At 44.1% G+C, this 27,948-nt stretch overlaps 5 non-coding genes across 5 annotated transcripts; all 5 read left to right on the top strand.

The window, feature by feature from the left end:
* Positions 1–3,200: 3,200 nt before the first annotated feature.
* On the top strand, positions 3,201–3,272 carry TRNAH-GUG (transfer RNA histidin (anticodon GUG)). The gene has a single exon. It is a non-coding gene; the product is annotated as a tRNA-His (tRNA).
* Positions 3,273–5,825: 2,553 nt separating this feature from the next.
* TRNAS-UGA (transfer RNA serine (anticodon UGA)) lies at positions 5,826–5,907 on the top strand. The gene has a single exon. It is a non-coding gene; the product is annotated as a tRNA-Ser (tRNA).
* Positions 5,908–13,854: 7,947 nt separating this feature from the next.
* On the top strand, positions 13,855–13,936 carry TRNAS-UGA (transfer RNA serine (anticodon UGA)). Its single transcript has one exon. It is a non-coding gene; the product is annotated as a tRNA-Ser (tRNA).
* A 3,903-nt stretch (positions 13,937–17,839) lies between these two features.
* Positions 17,840–17,921, top strand: TRNAS-UGA (transfer RNA serine (anticodon UGA)). Its single transcript has one exon. It is a non-coding gene; the product is annotated as a tRNA-Ser (tRNA).
* Positions 17,922–21,826: 3,905 nt separating this feature from the next.
* On the top strand, positions 21,827–21,908 carry TRNAS-UGA (transfer RNA serine (anticodon UGA)). Its single transcript has one exon. It is a non-coding gene; the product is annotated as a tRNA-Ser (tRNA).
* Positions 21,909–27,948: the final 6,040 nt, after the last annotated feature.

The following is a 27,948-nucleotide window of genomic DNA, read 5'->3' as shown; positions in this document are numbered from 1 at the left end:
AAGAGAGTGGGGCTGAGCGACGATCCTTGCGGGACGCCGCAGATTACTTCGGTGGTCTCGGAGCGGAACGGAGGGAGGTGTACTCTCTGTGTTCTGCCGGAGAGGTATGAGATGATCCATTCCAGAGCCTTCCCTTGGATGCCGGTGTCGTTGAGGCGTTGGACTAATGTGCGGTGGCAGACAGTGTCAAATGCTGCGGAGAGGTCTAGGAGGATGAGTGCCGCTGTTTCGCCGTTGTCGAGCAGGGCTCGGATGTCGTCGGTGGCTGCGATGAGGGCGGTCTCGGTGCTGTGGTTGGCTCTGAATCCGGACTGTGATGGGTCGAGGGATCCGTTCGTCTCGAGGAAGGCTGCCAGTTGCTTGTTGACGACCTTCTCGATGACTTTGGCGGGGAAAGGAAGGAGCGAGATGGGGCGGAAGTTCTTGAGGTCGGTCGGGTCCGCTGTTGGTTTCTTCAGCAGAGCGCTGAGTTCGGCGTGCTTCCAGCTCTCCGGGAAGGTTGCTGTGTTGAAGGAGGTGTTGATGATGTCTCGGAGGTGGGGTGCGATGGTAGAGGCTGCCTTGTTGAAGACATGATGGGGGCACGGGTCGGTCGGAGATCCGGAGTGGATGGTGTTCATCATGCGTGACGTGTCCTCGGGGGTCACCTCGGTCCATGTCTGGAGGGTGGCGGCGGGGTGCGAAGGTACGACCGATGGGTGCGGGGGTGAAATGTCGAAGCTGTTGTGGATGTCGGCGATCTTGCGGTGGAAGTACGAGGCGAGGGAGTCGCAGAGGTCCTGTGAGGGAGTGATGTCGTTGTTGCCGGTGCTGGGGTTGGAGAACTCCTTGACGATGTTGAAGAGCTCCTTGCTGTCATGGGCGTTCTTGTCCAGTCGTTCCCGCAGAGATTTCTTCTTGGTGGTGCGGATGAGCTGGTGATGTCTGCGGGTGGCGAGATTGAGTGCTGTTCTGTTGTCGGCGGTCTTGTTGAGGAGCCAGGCCTTCTCGAGGGTGCGGCAGGCCTTCTTGGAGTCCTTAAGTTCGTCGGTGAACCAGGGGGCCTTCTTGCTTCTGGGCCTGGTGAGGGGGTTCTTCAGTGGGGCGAGGTCGTCGGCACAGGAGGTCAGCCACTGCGTGAGGTCGAGGGCAGCTGTGTTAGGGTCCGTGGTCCTGACAGGTGGGCTCTGGCTGAGGGAGGTGGCGAGCTGGTCGGCGGTGATCTTGCTCCAGTTTCTGTGGGGAGCCTGCTTCGGGTGATGGTGGACCGTGTTCTTTCTGAAGCTGAAATGGACGCAGCTGTGGTCGGTCCAGTGAAGTCCGGTGGAGTGGCTGAAGGTGACGTGCTTGCTGGACGAGAAGAGTGGGTCGAGCGTGTGGCCGGCGAAGTGGGTGGGGGTGTTGACTAGTTGCTGAAGTCCGAGGTTGGCGAGGTTATCCAGCAGGGTGGTGGTGTTGCGGTCATTGTTGTTCTCCAGGTGGAAGTTGAGGTCCCCGAGGAGGATGTAGTCGGCGGAGGGGAGGGCGTGAGGGCTGATGAAGTCGGCGATGTCTTCGCAGAACTGTGCGCATGGTCCCGGGGGTCTGTAGATGAGGGTGCCTCTGAGGGTAGTCTTGGTGTCGGTGTGGATCTGGAAGTGCAGGTATTCGGCGGCGTTGAATACGTCGATGGAGTCAGTCGAGATGCGAATGGTGCTCTTGTGTACGATGGCGATGCCTCCTCCGGACTGGTTGACGCGATCCTTCCTGATGATCTTGTAGCCGTCCGGGATGGCTATGGCGATGTCGGGGGCTGAAGAGTCGTTCATCCAGGTTTCCGTGAGGAAGGCGACGTCTGGAGATGCGGTGTCGAGGAGGTTCCAGAGTTCCACGGCGTGTCTGTGGACGGAGCGGGTGTTGAGCAGGATGCACTTGAGGTGGTTGCTGTTGTCCGTCTTGGTGGGCGTGGTGCTTGTTTGGAGGCAGGAGAAGTTGCAGGATCGGCAGGCGAAGGGTCCATGGGTGCGTCGCGGGGACGCTCGGTAGCATCCGGGGGCTCGGGCGGTTTTGAGTGCGATGAGCGTAGCGAAGCCGTAGATCCTGCGGGGGGGCTGGCGGGCGCGGGGACCAGGGGGTCTGGCGCTGGGCGCGGTCCAGGCGCGGACGGGCGCAGACGGGCTTACCTTTGGCGCACCTTCGGCGCTCAGTCGGCGCTCCCGCTGCGCGCGTCCGCTACGCGGTCGCTGAAGGGGCGTCATAAATAAGGAGCCGGGAGGGAGGGTCAGCGGGAGGCGGGAGCGGGGTGGCCAATGGGCAGGGAGGGGGGGCGGGACTGTAGGTGGAGGCGGGACCTGGAGTGTGCGCCTGGGGCAGCAACGGCGGGAAAACGGCGGGAAGCGGCGGACACCAGGAGTGACCAGGTGAGCAGCGGGGGTCAGCTAGTGAGAGGAGTACAGGCAGTGGCGTGGGGAGCGGCCAGGAGGCAGCAGGCGTTACCTGGGAGCAGGAGGCAGGCAGCGGCGTCAGGTAAGTGAGGAGAAAAAATTAAATAATTTAAAAAATGCGGCGGCGGCAGTCAGGCGTTAGGCAGTGGAGGCAGGTAAGTGAAGGATGCGGCAATCAGGCGTCAGGCAGTGGAGGCAGGTAGGTCAGCAGAGCGGTGGAGGGGAGCGTCCGTCTGTGGGGGGCACAGGGGTCGCACTGACCAGCCCGCAGGGTCCCCTTAAATAAGGAGCCGGGAGGGAGGGTCAGCGGGAGGCGGGAGCGGGGTGGCCAATGGGCAGGGAGGGGGGGCGGGACTGTAGGTGGAGGCGGGACTGGGAGGGTGCGCCTGGGGCAGTGGCGGCGGGAAAACGGCGGGAAGCGGCGGACACCAGGAGTGACCAGGTGAGCAGCGGGGGTCAGCTAGCGAGAGGAGTACAGGCAGCGGCGTGGGGAGCGGCCAGGAGGCAGCAGGCATTACCTGGGAGCAGGAGGCAGTCAGCGGTGTCAGGTAAGTGAGGAGAAAAAATTAAATAATTAAAAAAATGCGGCGGCGGCAGTCAGGCGTCAGGCAGCGGAGGCAGGTAAGTGAAGGATGCGGCAATCAGGCGTCAGGCAGCGGAGGCAGGTAGGTCAGCAGAGCGGTGGAGGGGAGCATCCGTCTGTGGGGGGCACAGGGGTCGCCTATCACAGGAGCAGCCCTGAGTGTTCCAAATTATAAATTCTCCATGTTAGTGTATGTCATTGAGCCCATGTAGCTCGCTGTGATCGTATAGTGGTTAGTACTCTGCGTTGTGGCCGCAGCAACCTTGGTTCGAATCCAAGTCACGGCATTGTGGTTGGCAATGTTACGGCAGTTGGGTTCTGCTTTTACAGAATTACCAAATGTACCAGAGGTTTAAATATTTAAACCATCTAACAACAAATTATTTAATTTAACATGATTATAAGCAGTAGCTATAATGTATTTACTTACATAAATTATCGTTCTTGAACCTATTGGGGGTGGAGGGGGAGCGGAGCTCACCCCCCAGGTGCAGTTGAGTAACCTGTGTTGTGGCTCTCTACAGGGAAGGCACAAATGTTGCTGTCACCCAGCCCAATCCAGACGTGTATTGGGGCCAGGTTTCAGGTAAATAGAGCAGTAAGTGCAGAGAAATGTTCACTCTCTAAAAGTGGCATTTCTAAAATAGTAAAGTTAAATCCAACCTCACCAGTAAGTAGGATTTTCAATAAATAAATAAAGCTACTCCTCTCCGATATGGAATTACCAAATAAAAAGTATAGGGGAATACCCAATGCTAACCTATGAGAGAGGTAGACCTCAAAGTAGTGAAAAATGAAATAGACTGTTTGGTACTTACAGGACATGCGAACCACCAAAGTACATATCTTATCTTTTACTTGCATAGCATCATGCACCTAGGACTACCTAGGGCCTACCTTAGGGGTAAATTATATGTAATAAAAGGGGAGTTTAGGGCTTGGCAAGTAGACTGGGACTCCCCTGGGAGACCCCTGAGTCTATGCCCAGAACCATAACTCTGCCAGTCGAGTACTTACCTAAAAGCCGATAACTCACTTCTCTTCCATAGGCTAACATTGACTGGTTTCACTTGCAAATTCTTCTAAGTGTGGAGTTTTGGAACTTTAAAATATTCATCTAAAATCAGCCGAACAACGAATTCTGATTTACTCACCTGTTATCAGGAGAGACCTCAGTGCTGCATCTTGTAGCTCAGTACTGACCCTGAAAAGTAATTTTAACCGTACTTACCAGTAACTCGAATTTTCTTCCATAGGATATCATTACATGCTTTTTGCTGGCAAAGTTTCTAAGTGTCGATTTTTGAAACTTACAAATATTCTTTAAAAATCGTACCAATTGTGAAAACGTAATTGCTTACCTGTTTTAGATAAATGTCCCAGTACTGAGCCTAGGAGCCCAGCACTGAATTACCAAAGTAATGAGAACGTACTTTACCCGTAACTTGAATTTTCTTCCATAGGAAACCATTGACTGTTTTTCTGTAAAATTTCTTCTAAGTGTTGATTTTGCAAACATATAAATATTCCTTAAAAATCGCTTGTATAACTTAAACGCAGTTTCTCAACTGCTTACAGGTGGTACAGTAGTGCTGGATCTAGGATCCAACACTGACATAGAAAAAGTAACCATAACCCCACATACCTGCTAAGTGAGTTTCCTTCCATATGATAACATAGGTAATTTGATCAGAAAAAATTTCTAAGTGTCAACTTTTAAAATAGCAAAATATTGCTTGAAAATCACAACAGTTACTAAAACTAATTTACTCACTTGTTTCCAAGAACTGTCCCAGGACTGAATCTAGGATCCAGTCCTGGATTTAGAAAAGTAATCCTGAAAGTAATTAATTGTATATAACTTAAAATTCCCATTGAGCTCAATGTATTATTGTATTTGAAATTGTGTTTCCTATTGCAATAAACTGTAACTATTACCTGCAAAAGTCAATTGCCTATTGCAAAGTATTTAACTAAAGCATCTTATTCTGAGAAAGTATATTTTGATACCTATTGTTGGTTCTAAAATAAAACAACGATATATTTTTTATACAAACCATTGGCCTAGAGTTCAGTTCTTGAGTGTGTGAGACCATTTGCTGACTGAGTGTGTACAACAAATGCTTTACACTGTCCTCGGATACTGCCTTACTGCTCGAGCAAGCTACCACTTTAGAGAGTAAGGTTAGATCAAACTTTAGCCTCTGTCAAACCTCTGGGCACTGAGGACTCTGTGCACACTGTACCTATTTGGGAACAGTATATACAGAGCCACTTTCTCACAGTAGTGATAAAGTGATTAGAGTCCTAAGGCCAACATAAAGATAGAGCAAAACGTGAGGTGAAAAGCAAAAAGGTTGCTGGTAGGCCACCTTAAGGATGCCATGTCTAACAAAAATGAACTGAGGATTACGTGAGTAAAACATCGGGTTTCTCTACGGCATTTGGTGAGACAAGTGGGCCTTCTTTTATCTTCCATTCAAGCAATCTTTGACGGACCCATTTATTATAGAGCTCTTCAAGGATTAAAGATAAGGTACTTACAAAGGAGTCACAAATACTCAGAGATGGTAGACTTCTGTAATATGGGTCGTAGACTAAAAGCAGCGCAAAAACAGAGTGCAACAGGGTCCAAAAAATTGAGTGGCACATGAGAGTTTGCATGCAAGCGTATCCTTTTACAGATCCAGAGATATACTCATGCAATTTTTGTTTTTAGGACAGAACGTGCATGATGAAAAAAACATTGTTTTTAAAAAGCGCATTGCAGAATATCAGTACTTTGATGTGGGACAACTTGAATACTTTCAAACAAAATATTTGAATGCAGCTTATAGTAAGTTGTTGTGGCCGAGTGGTTAAGGCGATGGACTTGAAATCCATTGGGGTCTCCCTGCGCAGGTTCGAATCCTGCCAACAACGAGAATCTTGTTATTATCGGCTACAATTTCAGAAGTTAACCTTTAGTATTTCTTCAATTTCAGTTTTATAAATAGGTGGCTTATTTTTGTGTCACTATTGCCTCTCCACATATTTATTATCGCTACCTCTTTCATGTCTTTGCTACACCTCTCTTCCTACTTTAGCACTGGTGTAAACGCTTCAAATTATTATACCATTGCTCTCTCAATCATACCTGGGCATGCACTTGAAACTTACTTTACCAATAAAAGATGCAAAGAGAGAAATAGAACAAAAGTGCTGGCTGGATTTGGCAAGCACACTTCATAAAACTGCATTTTCTTTTTTATTCTCCCCCGTGTTACATGCTTAACCTCTCCTTATGTAATTTCTCTTAATCTGCTGTCCCAGGAAGAGAATTTCATCTACAGGCTCTTTCTGTGTTTTTTTCCTTAGTCTTTCTTTCCCTTTTCTTAGCTGTGTAACTGTTCCTTTACGCTCTCTATTTACGCGCCATTAATCTCATTTGTTATGTTATGTTATGTTATGTTATCAGTTTTGTAAAGCGCAAACAGCTGCCCCCGCAACGGGACGTCCCGGCGCTGGAACCATAACACAACCAACTGAAACAGGGGGAAGGGAGGGACCTAACAGGGGGGGAAGAGGTAGGTTTTAATAGCTCTGCGGAAAGCTAGGATGTTGTCCATGCATCGAATATTGAGGGGAAGGGAGTTCCATAATTTGTCCCCTAGTAGTTTGAAGGAGCGCCCTCCGATGCGGCAAAACTTAGTGTAGGGTACCATAGCTAGGTGTTGCCCCATGGACCTGAGGTTCCGTTTGGGAGTGTAGGGGGTCAACAGCGAGCGGAGTAGCTACGGGCCTTCGTTCTTCATGATTTTAAAGGCGAATATGAGGGCTTTGAACTGGATGCGGGCTTCCATGGGTAACCAATGTAATCTGTGAATGGTCGCTCTCGCCGAGCATCTTTTAGGGAGACCTACTATAGCCCTTGCCGCCGAATTTTGTATCCGTTGGAGTCTCTTAACTTCAGTTTTATTAGCTCCTAACAACAAGACACTCGCGTAGTCCAGTCTGGACAGAATGGTAGATTGTACGATGAGTTGTCGAGTTTTGGAGTCAAAATAGCCTAAGATGGGGGTGAGGCTTCTCAGTAAGCCAATGCAGGTTGCGGCAGCTTTTTTTGTGTGCGACTGGAAGCTAAGAGCAGAGTCCAGCCACACTCCCAGGTTTTTAGCTAGAGTCTTTGGGGGGGGTGCTGGGCCCAGTGATTGGGGCCACCAGAGGTCATTCCAGTTGTTACTATTTTTCCCCATTATCAGCACCTCTGTTTTGCCGCCGTTGAGTTGAAGGCAATTAGCCGTCATCCATTTAGCAACGGCGGTCAGACCATCCCTGAATCTAGTGGCATCGGGAGAGGGGGCATGGTTGAGGCTGATGACCAACTGGGTGTCGTCGGCGTACGACACCATTGTGAGGCCCCATTTCTTGGCAACCTCCGCCAGGGGTTGCATGTATAGGTTAAACAAGGAGGGACTGAGGGCAGAGCCCTGTGGAACTCCTTGTCCTATGTTTTGAGGTTGGGAGATAAACGGGGGGGCAGATACCCTAAACGATCTGTTGGTTAGAAATGATCTAAACCATTGGAGTGCCGCGTCTACGATACCTATGTTTTCCAGGCGTTTCAATAGGATGGCATGGGAGACCGTGTCAAAGGCCGCGCTGAGATCGAGTAATATCAGCGCGGCACTTTTGCCGGAGTCCATAATTTCCCGTAAGCTTTCTGTGGAAGTTAGGAGCGCGGATTCCGTGCTATGGCCCGGCCTGAACCCGTGCTGGGAAGGGTCCAGGATGTTGTTTTTCGCCATGTGCTCACTTAGAATTTTGTTAGCGTGGGCTTCCGCCAGTTTCGCGACCCATGGGAGCAGAGAAACGGGCCGGTAGTTTTCCGGTTTAGCGGGGTCTAGGGAGGGTTTTTTTATGATCGGTGTTACCCAGGCCTGTTTCCAGCAAGTGGGGACCGTAGCCGTGGCAAATGAAAGATTAAGGAGTGAGGTCAAGGGTGGGAGGAAGAATTCCAAGGCTTCCAGAAAATGAGTAGGCCTCATCGGATCTGTGGGTGCGCCCGATTTCACCTTCCTACAAAGTTTAGAGAGTTCTTCACCGGAGATGGCGGGTATGCGTGTGAGACTAGAGTCTCCGAGGATGGTAGTGGGAGGGTTGATGTCCTCTGGACTGTCCTGGGTGAAGGCGTTGTAAATTTTTTTCACTTTATCCGTGAAGAAGGTAGCTAGGTCTTCACATTGTTGCGTGGAGGTAATGTGAGAAGCCGGCTTGTTTCCGTTTTGTAGTTTTTGCACGATTTGGAAGATCGTTTTCGTGGGGTTAGGGCTAGCATTTATCTCAGTGGCGTAGAAGGCAGCACGGGCTACCCGGATTGCCTTGTGATACGTTCTGAGAGTGGTCAAATATGCGTCTTTGTCCTCCTGCTTGTACTCCTTTCTCCATTGTCGCTCCATTTTTTTACAGACTTTCCTCATTGTTTTGAGGTTCTCATTGTACCAGGGATTGGAAGGGGTGCTACGCCCTTTGGTCCACTTCGCTGGTATAATGGCGTCCAGTCCCTTGGTAATCCAGTTCTGGAAGGACATATATGATTTCTCAATATCATCTATATCCTCCAGGTTAGGTCTCCCCAAACTCGCTGCAAGGTCACATTGTTGGAGTTTGTGCCAAGGTCGTTTTAGGCAGGAAGTTGGAGACTTTTTTATGGTGGAGTGGTTATTAGGGATGGAGAAGGTTACTAGTGAGTGGTCCGTCCAGGCCATGGGTATAGGATCATCCGCTCTGGCCTCTGGAATGTTCGTAAACACTGGGTCCAGCAGATGGCCCGCAACATGTGTTGGGGTTCGGACAAGCTGAATTAGCTGAAGAGCAGCTAGGTCTGCTGTCAAGTTGCTGATTTTAGCATCTGATGAATTGTCTATATGGAGATTGAGATCTCCTAAGATTGTGAAGTTGGCCGAGTCAGTAATCATAGCGTGTGTTACCTCAATGAGCTCTTCCGTGAATTTCGTGGAAGGCCCCGGCGGTCTGTAGATAAACAGGCCTGAAAAAGTGCAATTTGGATTAGTGGAAATTTTGAAGCGTGCGCATTCACAGTCCGCAATGCTTTCCTTTAGAAAGGAGCAGGTGCAGGAGGATCTGTGGATGGCGGCGATGCCCCCTCCTCTTGAATCTCTGTTAATACAGGTCATAGCAAACCCATCCGGTATAGCAAGATTGGGGATACTGGTTAGTTCATCTTTAAGCCAGGTTTCACTCAGAAACATTATGTCTGGGTTCTCATCCATTAATAGCGTTCTTACCTCCGCATGGTGTTTGACCAGGGATCTAACATTCAGCTGCATGATGGTAAGTGACGTTTCCTTCCTTTTGTTCTCTTTCTGGCTGATATGGCGTGGTGCAGGTAAGACCAGGTTACAGCTTTTACAGTGGAGGGCGGTACGACCAATGCAGCCCTCTAGCTTGTCGCATCTCAGGCCAGGGTTGAGTGACCACAGTGTATCACTGTCGTATACGTATGACTTTTGGGCAGGGGGTCTGGCGAGAGGCGAGGACTTGGCGAGGACGGGCGAAGACGGGCTTGCCTTAGGCGCGCCTTCGGCGCGCAAACGGCGCGCCCGCTGCGCCCGTCCGCTGCGCGTCCGGTGAATGCACATCCTTAAAGGTGGGAGAGGGGGAGGGTGGGCGTGGCCTGCAGGTAGGCGTGGCCTCTGTTCCTCGCCGGTAATGGCGGCAGAACTGTTTGTTTTGGCGGAATCGGTGCAGCGAAGGGGTCGCTGTTTAGGCGTACTTCTAGCCCAAAAGGAGGTGCCTGAAGGGTGAGTGCGCAGTTAAAATGCAAATTTTTATCAGTGACACAAAATACAAATTTAAAAAATATTTCGTCCTCTCCCGGCTTCCGCCTCAGGAGATTGCGAAGTTCTGGCTAGGTCGCGCTGTCGGCAGCGTTTAATACCAAGGTGAGTGGGCGTGGCCTGCAGGTAGGCGTGGCCTCTGTTCCTCGCCGGTAATGGCGGCAGAACTGTTTGTTTTGGCGGAATCGGTGCAGCGAAGGGGTCGCTGTTTAGGCGTACTTCTAGCCCAAAAGGAGGTGCCTGAAGGGTGAGTGCGCAGTTAAAATGCAATTTTTATCAGTGACACAAAATACAAATTTTAAAAATATTTCGTCCTCTCCCGGCTTCCGCCTCAGGAGATTGCGAAGTTCTGGCTAGGTCGCGCTGTCGGCAGCGTTTTATACCAAGGTGAGTGGGCGTGGCCTGCAGGTAGGCGTGGCCTCTGTTCCTCGCCGGTAATGGCGGCAGAACTGTTTGTTTTGGCGGAATCGGTGCAGCGAAGGGGTCGCTGTTTAGGCGTACTTCTAGCCCAAAAGGAGGTGCCTGAAGGGTGAGTGCGCAGTTAAAATGCAATTTTTATCAGTGACACAAAATACAAATTTTAAAAATATTTCGTCCTCTCCCGGCTTCCGCCTCAGGAGATTGCAAGTTTGAGCTCCTTGCTCCTGCTCCTGTTTTCTCCAGCTCTCATACTGCCAGTTCTCTCTTTCTCTGTGGTTGGTGGCTAAAATCCAGAGCTTTCGAAGCCACGTGGTTTCTGCCTCTTGTTGTCAGACTTGAATTGGAAAAGGAACCATATTAACAAGCCTTTACCACTCACACACGGCGGAAGTTTATACTTTAATTCAGTGAGCTAAGAAAAGCGTGTTGTGGGTCCCCTACGAGCCATGGTGCTTGCTTCTTCATGATTTGGAACCAGTCATTAGCCGCAGCTCTGCTAATGAGCCACTGAGGTCAGTTTCAATAATTACTCAAAAACATGACCTTGCAGCCCGCCCTCAACTGTGTATTTATATTACTTTACTGCTGTTCGTGTGATTAGCTGGGAGGAGCTCACGGCGGCATCCTCCCTACAAAAGTGTAGATGGATCACTCCTTAACTCTTTCTTGCTTCACATACAAATGGCTTGAAAGGTGCAGGGAAGATGCAGGTCTAATAGACAGAATAGAAGGTCTGTGCAAAGTGGGTTTCTCTGCATTGGTGTCCCATCAGAGGCCCGCAAGTGTAATGTGTTATCTTTGACTCCTGGCAGTTCACAAGCAGGCGGCCAGGAAACGGTTTCAGCCTATCAACCACTGAGGAGACACAGCCTCTGTATGAGGAATGAGGAAGCAATGAATACATCCAGCCTATCACAGGAGCAGCCCTGAGTGTTCCAAATTATAAATTCTCCATGTTAGTGCATGTCATTGAGCCCATGTAGCTCACTGTGATCGTATAGTGGTTAGTACTCTGCGTTGTGGCTGCAGCAACCTTGGTTCGAATCCAAGTCGCGGCATTGTGGTTGGCAATGTTACGGCAGTTGGGTTCTGCTTTTACAGAATTACCAAATGTACCAGAGGTTTAAATATTTAAACTATCTAACAACAAATTATTTAATTTAACATGATTATAAGCTGTAGCTATAATGTATTTACTTACATAAATTATCGTTCTTGAACCTATTGGGGGTGGAGGGGGAGCGGAGCTCACCCCCAAGGTGCAGTTGAGTAACCTGTGTTGTGGCTCTCTACAGGGAAGGCACAAATGTTGCTGTCACCCAGCCCAATCCAGACGTGTATTGGGGCCAGGTTTCAGGTAAATAGAGCAGTAAGTGCAGAGAAATGTTTACTCTCTAAAAGTGGCATTTCTAAAATAGTAAAGTTAAATCCAACCTCACCAGTAAGTAGGATTTTCAATAAATAAATAAAGCTACTCCTCTCCGATATGGAATTACCAAATAAAAAGTAAAGGGGAATACCCAATGCTAACCTATGAGAGAGGTAGACCTCACAGTAGTGAAAAATAAAATAGACTGTTTGGTTCTTACAGGACATGCGAACCACCAAAGTACATATCTTATCTTTTACTTGCATAGCATCATGCACCCAGGACTACCTGGGACCTACCTTAGGGGTAAATTATATGTAATAAAAGGGGAGTTTAGGGCTTGGCAAGTAGACTGGGACTCCCCTGGGAGACCCCTGAGGCTATGCCCAGAACCATAACTCTGCCAGTCGAGTACTTACCTAAAAGCCGATAACTCACTTCTCTTCCATAGGCTAACATTGACTGGTTTCACTTGGAAATTCTTCTAAGTGTGGAGTTTTGGAACTTTAAAATATTCATCTAAAATCAGCCGAACAACGAATTCTGATTTACTCATCTGTTATCAGGAGAGACCTCAGTGCTGCATCTTGTAGCTCAGTACTGACCCTGAAAAGTAATTTTAACCGTACTTACCAGTAACTCGAATTTTCTTCCATAGGATATCATTACTTGCTTTTTGCTGACAAAGTTTCTAAGTGTCGATTTTTGAAACTTACAAATATTCTTTAAAAATCGTACCAATTGTGAAAACGTAATTGCTTACCTGTTTTAGATAAATGTCCCAGTACTGAGCCTAGGAGCCCAGCACTGAATTACCAAAGTAATGAGAACGTACTTTACCCGTAACTTGAATTTTCTTCCATAGGAAACCATTGACTGTTTTTCTGTAAAATTTCTTCTAAGTGTCGATTTTGCAAACTTATAAATATTCCTTAAAAATCGCTTGTATAACTTAAACGCAGTTTCTCAACTGCTTACAGGTGGTACAGTAGTGCTGGATCTAGGATCCAACACTGACATAGAAAAAGTAACCATAACCCCACCTACCTGCTAAGTGAATTTCCTTCCATAGGATAACATTGGTAATTTGATCAGAAAAAGTTTCTAAGTGTCAACTTTTAAAATAGCAAAATATTGCTTGAAAATCACAACAGTTACTAAAACGAATTTACTCACTTGTTTCCAAGAACTGTCCCAGGACTGAATCTAGGATCCAGTCCTGGATTTAGAAAAGTAATCCTGAAAGTAATTAATTGCATATAACTTAAAATTCCCATTGAGCTCAATGTATTATTGTATTTGAAATTGTGTTTCCTATTGCAATAAACTGTAACTATTACCTGCAAAAGTCAATTGCCTATTGCAAAGTATTGAACTAAATCATCTTATTCTGAGAAAGTATATTTTGATACCTATTGTTGGTTCTAAAATAAAACAACGATATATTTTTTATACAAACCATTGGCCTAGAGGTCAGTTCTTGAGTGTGTGAGATCATTTGCTGACTGAGTGTGTACAACAAATGCTTTACACTGTCCTCGGATACTGCCTTACTGCTCGAGCAAGCTACCACTTTAGAGAGTAAGGTTATATCAACTTTAGCCTCTGTCAAACCTCTGGGCACTGAGGACTCTGTGCACACTGTACCTATTTGGGAACAGTATATACAGAGCCACTTTCTCACAGTAGTGATAAAGTGATTAGAGTCCTAAGGCCAACATAAAGATAGAGCAAAACGTGAGGTGAAAAGCAAAAAGGTTGCTGGTAGGCCACCTTAAGGATGCCATGTCTAACAAAAATGAACTGAGGATTACGTGAGTAAAACATCAGGTTTCTCTACGGCATTTGGTGAGACAAGTGGGCCTTCTTTTATCTTCCATTCAAGCAATCTTTGACGGACCCATTTATTATAGAGCTCTTCAAGGATTAAAGATAAAGTACTTACAAAGGAGTCACAAATACTCAGAGATGGTAGACTTCTGTAATATGGGTCGTAGACTAAAAGCAGCGCAAAAACAGAGTGCAACAGGGTCCAAAAAATTGAGTGCCACATGAGAGTTTGCATGCAAGCGTATCCTTTTACAGATCCAGAGATATACTCATGCAATTTTTGTTTTTAGGACAGAACGTGCATGATGAAAAAAACATTGTTTTTAAAAAGCGCATTGCAGAATATCAGTACTTTGATGTGGGACAACTTGAATACTTTCAAACAAAATATTTGCATGCAGCTTACAGTAAGTTGTTGTGGCCGAGTGGTTAAGGCGATGGACTTGAAATCCATTGGGGTCTCCCCGCGCAGGTTCGAATCCTGCCAACAACAAGAATCTTGTTATTATCGGCTACAATTTCAGAAGTTAACCTTTAGTATTTCTTCAATTTCAGTTTTATAAATAGGTGGCTTATTTTTGTGTCACTATTGCCTCTCCACATATTTATTATCGCTACCTCTTTCATGTCTTTGCTACACCTCTCTTCCTACTTTAGCACTGGTGTAAACGCTTCAAATTATTATACCATTGCTCTCTCAATCATACCTGGGCATGCACTTGAAACTTACTTTACCAATAAAAGATGCAAAGAGAGAAATAGAACAAAAGTGCTGGCTGGATTTGGCAAACACACTTCATAAAACTGCATTTTCTTTTTTATTCTCCCCCGTGTTACATGCTTAACCTCTCCCTATGTAATTTCTCTTAATCTGCTGTCCCAGGAAGAGAATTTCATCTACAGGCTCTTTCTGTGTTTTTTTCCTTAGTCTTTCTTTCCCTTTTCTTAGCTGTGTAACTGTTCCTTTACGCTCTCTATTTACGCGCCATTAATCTCATTTGAGCTCCTTTCTTCCGCTCCTGTTTTCTCCAACTCTCATACTGCCAGTTCTCTCTTTCTCTGTGGTTGGTGGCTAAAATCCAGAGCTTTCGAAGCCACGTGGTTTCTGCCTCTTGTTGTCAGACTTGAATTGGAAAAGGAACCATATTAACAAGCTTTTACCACTCACACACGGCGGAAGTTTATACTTTAATTCAGTGAGCTAAGAAAAGCGTGTTGTGGGTCCCCTACGAGCCATGGTGCTTGCTTCATCATGATTTGGAACCAGTCATTAGCCGCAGCTCTGCTAATGAGCCACTGAGGTCAGTTTCAATAATTACTCAAAAACATGACCTTGCAGCCCGCCCTCAACTGTGTATTTATATTACTTTACTGCTGTTCGTGTGATTAGCTGGGAGGCGCTCACGGCGGCATCCTCCCTATAAAAGTGTAGATGGATCACTCCTTAACTCTTTTTGCTTCACATACAAATGGCTTGAAAGGTGCAGGGAAGATGCAGGTCTAATAGACAGAATATAAGGTCTGTGCTAAGTGGGTTTCTCTGCATTGGTGTCCCATCACAGGCCCGCAAGTGTAATGTGTTATCTTTGACTCCTGGCAGTTCACAAGCAGGCGGCCAGGAAACGGTTTCAGCCTATCAACCACTGAGGAGACGCAGCCTCTGTATGAGGAATGAGGAAGCAATGAATACATCCAGCCTATCACAGGAGCAGCTCTGAGTGTTCCAAATTATAAATTCTCCATGTTAGTGTATGTCATTGAGCCCATGTAGCTCGCCGTGATCGTTTAGTGGTTAGTACTCTGCGTTGTAGACGCAGCAACCTTGGTTCGAATCCAAGTCACAGCATTGTGGTTGGCAATGTGACGGCAGTTGGGTTCTGCTTTTACAGAATTACCAAATGTACCAGAGGTTTAAATATTTAAACCATCTAACAACAAATTATTTAATTTAACATGATTATAAGCTGTAGCTATAATGTATTTACTTACATAAATTATCGTTCTTGAACCTATTGGGGGTGGAGGGGGAGCGGAGCTCACCCCCCAGGTGCAGTTGAGTAACCTGTGTTGTGGCTCTCTACAGGGAAGGCACAAATGTTGCTGTCACCCAGCCCAATCCAGATGTGTATTGGGGCCGGGTTTCAGGTAAATAGAGCAGTAAGTGCAGAGAAATGTTCACTCTCTAAAAGTGGCATTTCTAAAATAGTAAAGTTAAATCCAACCTCACCAGTAAGTAGGATTTTCAGTAAATAAATAAAGCTACTCCTCTCCGATATGGAATTACCAAATAAAAAGTATAGGGGAATACCCAATGCTAACCTATGAGAGAGGTAGACCTCACAGTAGTGAAAAATGAAATAGACTGTTTGGTACTTACAGGACATGCGAACCACCGAGGTACATATCTTATCTTTTACTTGCATAGCATCATGCACCTAGGACTACCTAGGGCCTACCTTAGGGGTAAATTATATGTAATAAAAGGGGAGTTTAGGGCTTGGCAAGTAGACTGGGACACCCCTGGGAGACCCTTGAGTCTATGCCCAGAACCACAACTCTGCCAGTCGAGTACTTACCTAAAAGCCGATAACTCACTTCTCTTCCATAGGCTAACATTGACTGGTTTCACTTGGAAATTCTTCTAAGTGTGGAGTTTTGGAACTTTAAAATATTCATCTAAAATCAGCCGAACAACGAATTCTGATTTACTCACCTGTTAACAGGAGAGACCTCAGTGCTGCATCTTGTAGCTCAGTACTGACCCTGAAAAGTAATTTTAACCGTACTTACCAGTAACTCGAATTTTCTTCCATAGGATATCATTGCTTGCTTTTTGCTGACAAAGTTTCTAAGTGTCGATTTTTGAAACTTACAAATATTCTTTAAAAATCATACCAATTGTGAAAACGTAATTGCTTACCTGTTTTAGATAGATGTCCCAGTACTGAGCCTAAGAGCCCAGCACTGAATTACCAAAGTAACGAGAACATACTTTACCCGTAACTTGAATTTTCTTCCATAGGAAACCATTGACTGTTTTTCTGTAAAATTTCTTCTAAGTGTCGATTTTGCAAACTTATAAATATTCCTTAAAAATCGCTTGTATAACTTAAACGCAGTTTCTCAACTGCTTACAGGTGGTACAGTAGTGCTGGATCTAGGATCCAACACTGACATAGAAAAAGTAACCATCACCCCACCTACCTGCTAAGTGAGTTTCCTTCCATAGGATAACATTGGTAATTTGATCAGAAAAAATGTCTGTGTCAACTTTTAAAATAGCAAAATATTGCTTGAAAATCACAACAGTTACTAAAACGAATTTACTCACTTGTTTCCAAGAACTGTCCCAGGACTGAATCTAGGATCCAGTCCTGGATTTAGAAAAGTAATCCTGAAAGTAATGAATTGCATATAACTTAAAATTCCCATTGAGCTCAATGTATTATTGTATTTGAAATTGTGTTTCCTATTGCAATAAACTGTAACTATTACCTGCAAAAGTCAATTGCCTATTGCAAAGAATTTAACTAAAGCATCTTATTCTGAGAAAGTATATTTTGATACCTATTGTTGGTTCTAAAATAAAACAACGATATATTTTTTATACAAACCATTGGCCTAGAGGTCAGTTCTTGAGTGTGTGAGATCATTTGCTGACTGAGTGTGTACAACAAATGCTTTACACTGTCCTCGGATACTGCCTTACTGCTCGAGCAAGCTACCACTTTAGAGAGTAAGGTTATATCAACTTTAGCCTCTGTCAAACCTCTGGGCACTGAGGACTCTGTGCACACTGTACCTATTTGGGAACAGTATATACAGAGCCACTTTCTCACAGTAGTGATAAAGTGATTAGAGTCCTAAGGCCAACATAAAGATAGAGCAAAACGTGAGGTGAAAAGCAAAAAGGTTGCTGGTAGGCCACCTTAAGGATGCCATGTCTAACAAAAATGAACTGAGGATTACGTGAGTAAAACATCAGGTTTCTCTACGGCATTTGGTGAGACAAGTGGGCCTTCTTTTATCTTCCATTCAAGCAATCTTTGACGGACCCATTTATTATAGAGCTCTTCAAGGATTAAAGATAAAGTACTTACAAAGGAGTCACAAATACTCAGAGATGGTAGACTTCTGTAATATGGGTCGTAGACTAAAAGCAGCGCAAAAACAGAGTGCAACAGGGTCCAAAAAATTGAGTGCCACATGAGCGTTTGCATGCAAGCGTATCCTTTTACAGATCCAGAGATATACTCATGCAATTTTTGTTTTTAGGACAGAACGTGCATGATGAAAAAAACATTGTTTTTAAAAAGCGCATTACAGAATATCAGTACTTTGATGTGGGACAACTTGAATACTTTCAAACAAAATATTTGCATGCAGCTTACAGTAAGTTGTTGTGGCCGAGTGGTTAAGGCGATGGACTTGAAATCCATTGGGGTCTCCCCGCGCAGGTTCGAATCCTGCCAACAACAAGAATCTTGTTATTATCGGCTACAATTTCAGAAGTTAACCTTTAGTATTTCTTCAATTTCAGTTTTATAAATAGGTGGCTTATTTTTGTGTCACTATTGCCTCTCCACATATTTATTATCGCTACCTCTTTCATGTCTTTGCTACACCTCTCTTCCTACTTTAGCACTGGTGTAAACGCTTCAAATTATTATACCATTGCTCTCTCAATCATACCTGGGCATGCACTTGAAACTTACTTTACCAATAAAAGATGCAAAGAGAGAAATAGAACAAAAGTGCTGGCTGGATTTGGCAAACACACTTCATAAAACTACATTTTCTTTTTTATTCTCCCCGTGTTACATGCTTAACCTCTCCCTATGTAATTTCTCTTAATCTGCTGTCTAAGGAAGAGAATTTCATCTACATGCTCTTTCTGTGTTTTTTTCCTTAGTCTTTCTTTCCCTTTTCTTAGCTGTGTAACTGTTCCTTTACGCTCTCTATTTACGCGCCATTAATCTCATTTGAGCTCCTTTCTTCCGCTCCTGTTTTCTCCAACTCTCATACTGCCAGTTCTCTCTTTCTCTGTGGTTGGTGGCTAAAATCCAGAGCTTTCGAAGCCACGTGGTTTCTGCCTCTTGTTGTCAGACTTGAATTGGAAAAGGAACCATATTAACAAGCCTTTACCACTCACACACGGCGGAAGTTTATACTTTAATTCAGTGAGCTAAGAAAAGCGTGTTGTGGGTCCCCTACGAGCCATGGTGCTTGCTTCATCATGATTTGGAACCAGTCATTAGCCGCAGCTCTGCTAATGAGCCACTGAGGTCAGTTTCAATAATTACTCAAAAACATGACCTTGCAGCCCGCCCTCAACTGTGTATTTATATTACTTTACTGCTGTTCGTGTGATTAGCTGGGAGGCGCTCACGGCGGCATCCTCCCTATAAAAGTGTAGATGGATCACTCCTTAACTCTTTTTGCTTCACATACAAATGGCTTGAAAGGTGCAGGGAAGATGCAGGTCTAATAGACAGAATATAAGGTCTGTGCCAAGTGGGTTTCTCTGCATTGGTGTCCCATCACAGGCCCGCAAGTGTAATGTGTTATCTTTGACTCCTGGCAGTTCACAAGCAGGCGGCCAGGAAACGGTTTCAGCCTATCAACCACTGAGGAGACGCAGCCTCTGTATGAGGAATGAGGAAGCAATGAATACATCCAGCCTATCACAGGAGCAGCTCTGAGTGTTCCAAATTATAAATTCTCCATGTTAGTGTATGTCATTGAGCCCATGTAGCTCGCCGTGATTGTTTAGTGGTTAGTACTCTGCGTTGTAGACGCAGCAACCTTGGTTCGAATCCAAGTCACAGCATTGTGGTTGGCAATGTGACGGCAGTTGGGTTCTGCTTTTACAGAATTACCAAATGTACCAGAGGTTTAAATATTTAAACCATCTAACAACAAATTATTTAATTTAACATGATTATAAGCTGTAGCTATAATGTATTTACTTACATAAATTATCGTTCTTGAACCTATTGGGGGTGGAGGGGGAGCAGAGCTCACCCCCCAGGTGCAGTTGAGTAACCTGTGTGGTGGCTCTCTACAGGGAAGGCACAAATGTTGCTGTCACCCAGCCCAATCCAGACGTGTATTGGGGCCGGGTTTCAGGTAAATAGAGCAGTAAGTGCAGAGAAATGTTCACTCTCTAAAAGTGGCATTTCTAAAATAGTAAAGTTAAATCCAACCTCACCAGTAAGTAGGATTTTCAATAAATAAATAAAGCTACTCCTCTCCGATATGGAATTACCAAATAAAAAGTATAGGGGAATACCCAATGCTAACCTATGAGAGAGGTAGACCTCACAGTAGTGAAAAATCAAATAGACTGTTTGGTTCTTACAGGACATGCGAACCACCAAAGTACATATCTTATCTTTTACTTGCATAGCATCATGCACCCAGGACTACCTAGGGCCTACCTTAGGGGTAAATTATATGTAATAAAAGGGGAGTTTAGGGCTTGGCAAGTAGACTGGGACTCCCCTGGGAGACCCCTGAGTCTATGCCCAGAACCATAACTCTGCCAGTCGAGTACTTACCTAAAAGCCGATAACTCACTTCTCTTCCATAGGCTAACATTGACTGGTTTCACTTGGAAATTCTTCTAAGTATTTAGTTTTGGAACTTTAAAATATTCATCTAAAATCAGCCGAACAACGAATTCTGATTTACTAACCTGTTATCAGGAGAGACCTCAGTGCTGCATCTTGTGGCTCAGTACTGACCCTGAAAAGTAATTTTAACCGTACTTACCAGTAACTCGAATTTTCTTCCATAGGATATCATTGCTTGTTTTTTGCTGACAAAGTTTCTAAGTGTCGATTTTTGAAACTTACAAATATTCTTTAAAAATCATACCAATTGTGAAAACGTAATTGCTTACCTGTTTTAGATAGATGTCCCAGTACTGAGCCTAGGAGCCCAGCACTGAATTACCAAAGTAACGAGAACGTACTTTACCCGTAACTTGAATTTTCTTTCATAGGAAACCATTGACTGTTTTTCTGTAAAATTTCTTCTAAGTGTCGATTTTGCAAACTTATAAATATTCCTTAAAAATCGCTTGTATAACTTAAACGCAGTTTCTCAACTGCTTACAGGTGGTACAGTAGTGCTGGATCTAGGATCCAACACTGACATAGAAAAAGTAACCATAACCCCACCTACCTGCTAAGTGAATTTCCTTCCATAGGATAACATTGGTAATTTGATCAGAAAAAAATTCTAAGTGTCAACTTTTAAAATAGCAAAATATTGCTTGAAAATCACAACAGTTACTAAAACGAATTTACTCACTTGTTTCCAAGAACTGTCCCAGGACTGAATCTAGGATCCAGTCCTGGATTTAGAAAAGTAATCCTGAAAGTAATGAATTGCATATAACTTAAAATTCCCATTGAGCTCAATGTATTATTGCATTTGAAATTGTGTTTCCTATTGCAATAAACTGTAACTATTACCTGCAAAAGTCAATTGCCTATTGCAAAGTATTTAACTAAAGCATCTTATTCTGAGAAAGTATATTTTGATACCTATTGTTGGTTCTAAAATAAAATAACGATATATTTTTTATACAAACTATTGGCCTAGAGTTCAGTTCTTGAGTGTGTGAGACCATTTGCTGACTGAGTGTGTACAACAAATGCTTTACACTGTCCTCGGATACTGCCTTACTGCTCGAGCAAGCTACCACTTCAGAGAGTAAGGTTATATCAAACTTTAGCCTCTGTCAAACCTCTGGGCACTGAGGACTCTGTGCACACTGTCCCTATTTGGGAACAGTATATACAGAGCCACTTTCTCACAGTAGTGATAAAGTGATTAGAGTCCTAAGGCCAACATAAAGATAGAGCAAAACGTGAGGTGAAAAGCAAAAAGGTTGCTGGTAGGCCACCTTAAGGATGCCATGTCTAACAAAAATGAACTGAGGATTATGTGAGTAAAACATCAGGTTTCTCTACGGCATTTGGTGAGACAAGTGGGCCTTCTTTTATCTTCCATTCAAGCAATCTTTGACGGACCCGTTTATTATAGAGCTCTTCAAGGATTAAAGACAAGGTACTTACAAAGGAGTCACAAATACTCAGAGATGGTAGACTTCTGTAATATGGGTCGTAGACTAAAAGCAGCGCAAAAACAGAGTGCAACAGGGTCCAAAAATTGAGTGCCACATGAGAGTTTGAATGCAAGCGTATCCTTTTACAGATCCAGAGATATACTCATGCAATTTTTGTTTTTAGGACAGAACGTGCATGATGAAAAAAACATTGTTTTTGAAAAAGGGCATTGCAGAATATCAGTACGTTGATGTGGGACAACTTGAATACTTTCAAACAAAATATTTGCATGCAGCTTAAAGTAAGTTGTTGTGGCCGAGTGGTTAAGGCAATGGACTTGAAATCCATTGGGGTCTCCCCGCGCAGGTTCGAATCCTGCCAACAACGAGAATCTTGTTATTATCGGCTACAATTTCAGAAGTTAACCTTTAGTATTTCCTCAATTTAAGTTTTATAAATAGGTGGCTTATTTTTGTGTCACTATTGCCTCTCCACATATTTATTATCGCTACCTCTTTCATGTCTTTGCTACACCTCTCTTCCTACTTTAGCACTGGTGTAAACGCTTCAAATTATTATACCATTGCTCTCTCAATCATACCTGGGCATGCACTTGAAACTTACTTTACCAATAAAAGATGCAAAGAGAGAAATAGAACAAAAGTGCTGGCTGGATTTGGCAAACACACTTCATAAAACTGCATTTTCTTTTTTATTCTCCCCCGTGTTACATGGTTAACCTCTCCCTATGTAATTTCTCTTAATCTGCTGTCCCACGAAGAGAATTTCATCTACAGGCTCTTTCTATGTTTTTTTCCTTAGTCTTTCTTTCACTTTTCTTAGCTGTGTAACTGTTCCTTTACGCTCTCTATTTACGCGCCATTAATCTCATTTGAGCTCCTTGCTCCCGCTCCTGTTTTCTCCAACTCTCATACTGACAGTTCTCTCTTTCTCTGTGGTTGGTGGCTAAAATCCAGAGCTTTCGAAGCCACGTGGTTTCTGCCTCTTGTTGTCAGACTTGAATTGGAAAAGGAACCATATTAACAAGCCTTTACCACTCACACACGGCGGAAGTTTATACTTTAATTCAGTGAGCTAACAAAAGCGTGTTGTGGGTCCCCTACGAGCCATGGTGCTTGCTTCATCATGATTTGAAACCAGTCATTAGCCGCAGCTCTGCTAATGAGCCACTGAGGTCAGTTTCAATAATTACTCAAAAACATGACCTTGCAGCCCGCCCTCAACTGTGTATTTATATTACTTTACTGCTGTTCTTGTGATTAGCTGGGAGGAGCTCACGGCGGCATCCTCCCTATAAAAGTGTGGATGGATCACTCCTTAACTCTTTCTTGCTTCACATACAAATGGCTTGAAAGGTGCAGGGAAGATGCAGGTCTAATAGACAGAAGAGAAAGTCTGTGCCAAGTGGGTTTCTCTGCATTGGTGTCCCATCACAGGCCCGTAAGTGTAATGTGTGATCTTTGACTCCTGGCAGTTCACAAGCAGGCGGCCAGGAAACGGTTTCAGCCTATCAACCACTGAGGAGACGCAGCCTCTGTATGAGGAATGAGGAAGCAATGAATACATCCAGCCTATCACAGGAGCAGCCCTGAGTGTTCCAAATTATAAATTCTCCATGTTAGTGTATGTCATTGAGCCCATGTACCTCGCCGTGATCGTATAGTGGTTAGTAGTCTGCATTGTGGCCGCAGCAACCTTGGTTCGAATCCAAGTCACGGCATTGTGGTTGGCAATGTTACGGCAGTTGGGTTCTGCTTTTACAGAATTACCAAATGTACCAGAGGTTTAAATATTTAAACCATCTAACAACAAATTATTTAATTTAACATGATTATAAGCTGTAGCTGTAATGTATTTACTTACATAAATTATCGTTCTTGAACCTATTGGGGGTGGAGGGGGCGCGGAGCTCACCCCCCAGGTGCAGTTGAGTAACCTGTGTTGTGGCTCTCTACAGGGAAGGCACAAATGTTGCTGTCACCCAGCCCAATCCAGACGTGTATTGGGGCCAGGTTTCAGGTAAATAGAGCAGTAAGTGCAGAGAAATGTTCACTCTCTAAAAGTGGCATTTCTAAAATAGTAAAGTTAAATCCAACCTCACCAATAAGTAGGATTTTCAATAAATAAATAAAGCTACTCCTCTCCGATATGGAATTACCAAATAAAAAGTATAGGGGAATACCCAATGCTAACCTATGAGAGAGGTAGACCTCACAGTAGTGAAAAATGAAATAGACTGTTTGGTACTTACAGGACATGCGAACCACCAAAGTACATATCTTATCTTTTACTTGCATAGCATCATGCACCTAGGACTACCTAGGGCCTACCTTAGGGGTAAATTATGTGTAATAAAAGGGGAGTTTAGGGCTTGGCAAGGTGACTGGGACTCCCCTGGGAGACCCCTGAGTCTATGCCCAGAACCATAACTCTGCCAGTCGAGTACTTACCTAAAAGCCGATAACTCACTTCTCTTCCACAGGCTAACATTGACTGGTTTCACTTGGAAATTGTTCTAAGTGTGGAGTTTTGGAACTTTAAAATATTCATCTAAAATCAGCCGAACAACGAATTCTGATTTACTCCCCTGTTATCAGGAGAGACCTCAGTGCTGCATCTTGTAGCTCAGTACTGACCCTGAAAAGTAATTTTAACCGTACTTACCAGTAACTCGAATTTTCTTCCATAGGATATCATTGCTTGCTTTTTGCAGACAAAGTTTCTAAGTGTCGATTTTTGAAACTTACAAATATTCTTTAAAAATTGTACCAATTGTGAAAACGTAGTTGCTTACCTGTTTTAGATAGATGTCCCAGTACTGAGCCTAGGAGCCCAGCACTGAATTACCAAAGTAACGAGAATGTACTTTACCCGTAACTTGAATTTTCTTCCATAGGAAACCATTGACTGTTTTTCTGTAAAATTTCTTCTAAGTGTCGATTTTGCAAACTTATAAATATTCCTTAAAAATCGCTTGTATAACTTAAACGCAGTTTCTCAACTGCTTACAGGTGGTACAGTAGTGCTGGATCTAGGATCCAACACTGACATAGAAAAAGTAACCATAACCCCACCTACCTGCTAAGTGAATTTCCTTCCGTAGGATAACATTGGTAATTTGATCAGAAAAATTTTCGAAGTGTCAACTTTTAAAATAGCAAAATATTGCTTGAAAATCACAACAGTTACTAAAACGAATTTACTCACTTGTTTCCAAGAACTGTCCCAGGACTGAATCTAGGATCCAGTCCTGGATTTAGAAAAGTAATCCTGAAAGTAATGAATTGCATATAACTTAAAATTCCCATTGAGCTCAATGTATTATTGTATTTGAATTTGTGTTTCCTATTGCAATAAACTGTAACTATTACCTGCAAAAGTCAATTGCCTATTGCAAATTTTATAACTAAAGCATCTTATTCTGAGAAAGTATATTTTGATACCTATTGTTGGTTCTAAAATAAAACAACGATATATTTGTTATACAAACCATTGGCCTAGAGTTCAGTTCTTGAGTGTGTGAGACCATTTGCTGACTGAGTGTGTACAACAAATGCTTTACACTGTCCTCGGATACTGCCTTACTGCTCGAGCAAGCTACCACTTTAGAGAGTAAGGTTATATCAAACTTTAGCCTCTGTCAAACCTCTGTATTACAGGAAACAGTGGTCCCTGAAACCAAACGATAGAGCAAAAAGTGAATATAGTCAAAATTGAAACTATATTTTAGCCAGTGTCCAGCCGGGCATGGCAACTTTAATAAGTAGAAATTCTTGATAGTGAACAGGGAAATGTAAGTAGAATTCGGTGGGACACAAGCCTGTATCCTCTGACTTACATACCGAGTAAACAGAAAATGACAAAACACATTCAGGCAATTACAGTGATGTTTCTGTGACAGATAATGAATAGCGAAACATCTGATATTCAGACTGCCACCTTCACACTATATTACATACAGCAATATTTATGGTGTAGGGTGGGCAACAGAGTCGACGGCGTTTCGATCCTTATGGGAAAGATACAGGATCATCATCAGGACTAAATTAGTTAAATTGCCCTTATTAGGAATGCCTGAGTAAACATTAGACATAAGGCAAACGTACAACCAACATAAATATGGAAAAAACAATAAAAATAATAAAGGGGAGGGAAGGGAAAAAATGGAAAATAATAATCAATCAGTTGGTGATTACAATAAAAACAATACATTTCGCATCAACCAGGTACTACGTCAGATCAGGTGCTCATTCAGGTGTGCATTCTTATGTAAAAGTGACATCGCAAGTGGTTGTTTCATGGCGACTAATGTCTATACAGAATTATGAAAGATAGACGATTGTAAAGGTTACGTTAGAAATTTATTAAATTAAAAAAGGCATTTAGGACAGCCGTGGTTCGATAGTCACTAGATGCGCGGTACGATGTGGACCCGTGAGGCGTACGAGGACGTTAAGTGAAGAGGGGTGGTGGGGAACGAAGGTGAAGAGGGGATAAGTGAATAGGGAATTACCTCATGTTGCCATGGAGGCAACGAAAAAGATGGCGAATCACGAAAAGGTACCGTTGAGATAAGGGTACGAGTTTACGGTAGGACAATGCCTGTGAAATAATAGAAAAACATAAGAAGGGCGAAGTGTGGAAGTGAATGCGTAGGGCGTGCTGTGAATGAAGGGCTTACCTACGGACAATTGTTCCGGGAGGAAGGACACGGATAGGTCTAATGAAGGAAAGTGAAAGCAATAAATATGGGTCCAAGTATGAGCAGCGGGACATCTGGATCGTGAGTGCGTGGTGGGAGGGCTTACCTCAGTCAACTTGCAGAAATGGGTTCCGTGGCCATGCAGTGTGAACGGACGATGCCGGATCAACTGTGGGGGCAGAAAGGTGAAACTGCCTAATGTAGGTGTTTCAGGTCATGTGAGAAGTCACATGGTGTGGCAGGTCATATGGGTGGTCACATGGTGTCATGTGACCAAGGAACAACGCCGTGCGAGTGAAGGCAATTGCCTTCACTCGCACGGCGTTGTTCCTTGGTCACATGACACCATGTGACCACCCATATGACCTGCCACACCATGTGACTTCTCACATGACCTGAAACACCTACATTAGGCAGTTTCACCTTTCTGCCCCCACAGTTGATCCGGCATCGTCCGTTCACACTGCATGGCCACGGAACCCATTTCTGCAAGTTGACTGAGGTAAGCCCTCCCACCACGCACTCACGATCCAGATGTCCCGCTGCTCATACTTGGACCCATATTTATTGCTTTCACTTTCCTTCATTAGACCTATCCGTGTCCTTCCTCCCGGAACAATTGTCCGTAGGTAAGCCCTTCATTCACAGCACGCCCTACGCATTCACTTCCACACTTCGCCCTTCTTATGTTTTTCTATTATTTCACAGGCATTGTCCTACCGTAAACTCGTACCCTTATCTCAACGGTACCTTTTCGTGATTCGCCATCTTTTTCGTTGCCTCCATGGCAACATGAGGTAATTCCCTATTCACTTATCCCCTCTTCACCTTCGTTCCCCACCACCCCTCTTCACTTAACGTCCTCGTACGCCTCACGGGTCCACATCGTACCGCGCATCTAGTGACTATCGAACCACGGCTGTCCTAAATGCCTTTTTTAATTTAATAAATTTCTAACGTAACTTTTACAATCGTCTATCTTTCATAATTCTGTATAGACATTAGTCGCCATGAAACAACCACTTGCGATGTCACTTTTACATAAGAATGCACACCTGAATGAGCACCTGATCTGACGCAGTACCTGGTTGATGCGAAATGTATTGTTTTTATTGTAATCACCAACTGATTGATTATTATTTTCCATTTTTTCCCTTCCCTCCCCTTTATTATTTTTATTGTTTTTTCCATATTTATGTTGGTTGTACGTTTGCCTTATGTCTAATGTTTACTCAGGCATTCCTAATAAGGGCAATTTAACTAATTTAGTCCTGATGATGATCCTGTATCTTTCCCATAAGGATCGAAACGCCGTCGACTCTGTTGCCCACCCTACACCATAAATATTGCTGTATGTAATATAGTGTGAAGGTGGCAGTCTGAATATCAGATGTTTCGCTATTCATTATCTGTCACAGAAACATCACTGTAATTGCCTGAATGTGTTTTGTCATTTTCTGTTTACTCGGTATGTAAGTCAGAGGATACAGGCTTGTGTCCCACCGAATTCTACTTACATTTCCCTGTTCACTATCAAGAATTTCTACTTATTAAAGTTGCCATGCCCGGCTGGACACTGGCTAAAATATAGTTTCAATTTTGACTATATTCACTTTTTGCTCTATCGTTTGGTTTCAGGGACCACTGTTTCCTGTAATACGTATCTACCCAAGGTCCCTGTCTATTTCCTTTGGGTGCCCTTGT

The sequence above is a fragment of the Triturus cristatus genome, chromosome 12 (assembly GCF_964204655.1).
Source record: "Triturus cristatus chromosome 12, aTriCri1.1, whole genome shotgun sequence".
NCBI classification, from domain to species: Eukaryota; Metazoa; Chordata; class Amphibia; order Caudata; family Salamandridae; genus Triturus; species Triturus cristatus.
Note: the sequence above shows the minus strand (reverse complement) of the source record. Positions and strands in the feature narration are given on the sequence as shown.